A 3,545-nucleotide genomic window follows, 5' to 3' on the forward strand; every position below is an offset into this window, starting at 1 on the left:
AGCTTTAACCAATGCTTTCACAATCGGCGGGTGACCGTGTTCGCTTTTTGCATTCCCTTCCGGATTATAAGCAGTAGTCAGTGATAGTTTAACTCCACATTTTTCAAAGAACTTACGAGCTTCTTCTGCATTTAATTCTGCACGATCTGCAGTGATTTTTCCTACGCACCCGTAACGGCAAATGACATCTTCAAGCAAAAACCTACAAATCTCCTCTGTAGATTTTGTCCTCAATGCTCTTCCTTCTACTTGATTTGATAAATCTTCACGAGCTAAAACCAAATATCTCATCTGCCATAACCCAACCGGCATAATAACCAAATCAACAACCCATTTAAAATGAATAGCCAGAGGATACGTAGGATGAAGACCATCTCGATGTTGGATATTAGAATACGATTGATAGATTTCACATGACTCTACAAATGAGAACACATCTCGATACATATTTTTCTACCAATATCGTTCCTTGAGTTTAGCAAAAGTAGCCCAGATTCCTCTATGCCCTGTCCATAAACTATCATGAAACTCCTTTAATAATTTTAGTTTTTCTTCCCTTTTGCCTATCACTCGTTGTGGCATCCCAATTCCTTTCTTCGGTCTCTTCCATAAGAATCCATCTCGAAGTAAAAATCCATATGCTTTTTTTCTTATTTGTTTGAATTTTTCTGTAGACCAATTACCCTGCTTAGACAAGGTATTCAAATAATGACCAATATCCAATAATTCTCCTTCATAAGATTCTTCAAGAAATAGCTTGTCTTCTCTGTTGAGATTTGATATTGAATAGAATTTCAATCCCACATCATCAATGTCTTCAACCATTTCGTCCTCCCTCTCGTATCTTACTCGAGATAGCATGTCTGCTACTAAATTGTCCTTTCCAGTGATATGCTTAAATTCTGGATTTAGTGGCTTAATATAAGCAATCCATCTCAACATTGCAATATCTGGCGTTGAACAGTTAATAATCATTCCAAGCAATGGCAAGCAATCTGTTTCAATTACTACTACTGCCTCAATCAAATAGTCCTTTTCAGCTTTCATAGCCGAAACGACTCCCCAAAGTTCTCTTTTGACTTGCGAATATGCACGCTGACGAATACTTAAAACTTTAGCCCCAAATCGAACTGCAAATCTACTCCCATTCGAATCATCTTGACCCACCGCTGTCGTATTACGTGCTTTCCTGCTCGAGAACGCGCCGGGCGTCTGGCTGTAGAAGGTAGTATGGAGATTCGCCGATAGTCACGCAGTCTATCAGTTTTTGACTGCTGGAATATAAACGACTGCAATAATGTACAGTAAATCTATACGGGTGCTCTTTGACTGCTTGTCGAAGTCCTTTTTGCCCCAGCCGGTAGGTCTCTAGACGTTACAGAGAACCCCGTACAACCCAAACTGTTAACCTTCAATACTGCTTTGTACTTACGATCTTGTATCCACTGACTGTCTTGTTAGATTAACCCAATAAATTTCATTCACTCCGCATACTCAATCCTATAGATACCCTTTTAATCCTTCAATCACAGACGTAACTCGATTTTATAAAACAGTCAAGAGTATTCAAACCCACTTCATTTAAAAATCCCGATTCACCATTACAATACTGACTTCAGCAGCGATTGCCTCAGTCTTCCCCAAAACTCTACGAAGAAGAAAAATCCAAATCCTATGTCTTTCCTTCCCCGACCCGAAGCATGAAGCTCCTCTCTCTAATTCCCTTGATCTTCAAAAACCTCCAATGAAAACCGAATTAGTAACCTTGCAGAAGCTTGAAAACTCGCTCCCCCCCCCCGATTTCCATCAAAAAAAAACCACCCCCAAAACTATATCCCACCTAACCTTATCCTCTAAATTTCTTCAATCTTCCGTCTTAGATCCGGAATTGGCTCCCACCTCAAGCTTGGATCCGAAATTGGCTCTTGCCGTCAAGCTTTCTCCTCCGTTTTTGCCTTTAAGAAATCCATTTACCGAAAACAACGTTCCCTGAGACGGCACAGAGAACAGGACAGCCTGAAACAGAATCGAACCCCGTAATCGGGACCACATTGAGTCGCCCGACTAATTCAGGTCCTATATTGGGAAAGATGCCCGTAGTAACCTGAATATTCCCGTAATTGGGTCAAATTGGTCCTCGCATCAAATTGGCTAAGACCTGTAGTAAGACCTGGATTTCCCGTAATTAGACTGCACTGGGTTGACCGGCCAATTCAGGTCTCATATCGGATAAGAGGACCTGGATTGGATTACCGACATTGGATCCAATTGGCTCCTCGAACCCGTCGTGTGAATTGGTCCTTCTCTTCCTGCTCACTCTCGTTATTGGAATCGAACGGGGCATTTCAGTATGCCCTGGCTGACTGTAACGGAGTCACGGAACCTGACACTCAGTATTTGTACTGGAGTTGGTCGATGCTCCTAATATTCGAGGTAACTAAATATTAATAAAATTCCCCTTTCTTTTTATTTTCACTGTATATTCGTGTTACAACACGACATCCACCCCCTCTGAACCTGTGCATCCTCCGGTATGCACCAATTTACCCAATTGCTGTTTGATTCAGAATATATCCCCTACGTCTTTGTCCAGTTCGTCTTCGTCACCTTCATTATCCATATCACTTTCATCTTCTTACTGCGGAATCTCTGTACCTTCATTAAGGTCTTCCATATTCATCTCTACGTGTCTTCATTTAAATATTTTTACTCTCTTTCTTGCAATTGGTATTTTCAATTTTGTACCATCTAACTCCCGTAATGAGTAAGTCGCATTATCATGAACAGTTGTTACAACATATGGTCCAAACCAACGTTTTGAAAATTTCCGCAAAATACTATGTTGATTATCCAGACTATTGTCATAAACAAGTATCCAGTCACCTTCCTCGATTGCTTTTGGTCTCAATCGATGTTGCTTATCGAATCGCACCTTGTTTTGTAACCTTGTTCTTTTTAACCTTTCCAATGCTATCTAGACATCTTCTGTTCTTTGCTCCAATTGTCGAATCCTAATAGCCAGAAGTTCTTCTCTTGTCAATCCATCTTCCCATGGTAGCATACTCCAAGTAAGTACCTTTTCTTCAATCGACATAATTGATTTTTGACCTGTCATAAGTTCTACTGGCATATATCCTGTCACCAAACTATGTGTTGTTCGATCAGCCCATAATACAAATGACAAAAGCCGTGGCCACTCTTTAACTTTCCCATTACAAGCTTTAACCAATGCTTTCACAATCGGCGGGTGACCGTGTTCGCTTTTTGCATTCCCTTCCGGATTATAAGCAGTAGTCAGTGATAGTTTAACTCCACATTTTTCAAAGAACTTACGAGCTTCTTCTGCATTTAATTCTGCACGATCTGCAGTGATTTTTCCTACGCACCCGTAATGGCAAATGACATCTTCAAGCAAAAACCTACAAATCCCCTCTGTAGATTTTGTCCTCAATGCTCTTCCTTCTACTTGATTTGATAAATCTTCACGAGCTAAAACCAAATATCTCATCTGCCATAACCCAACCGGCATAATAACCAAATCAACA

This window comes from Physcomitrium patens, chromosome 8, assembly GCF_059467195.1.
Source record: "Physcomitrium patens ecotype Gransden chromosome 8, ASM5946719v1, whole genome shotgun sequence".
Classification (NCBI taxonomy): Eukaryota; Viridiplantae; Streptophyta; class Bryopsida; order Funariales; family Funariaceae; genus Physcomitrium; species Physcomitrium patens.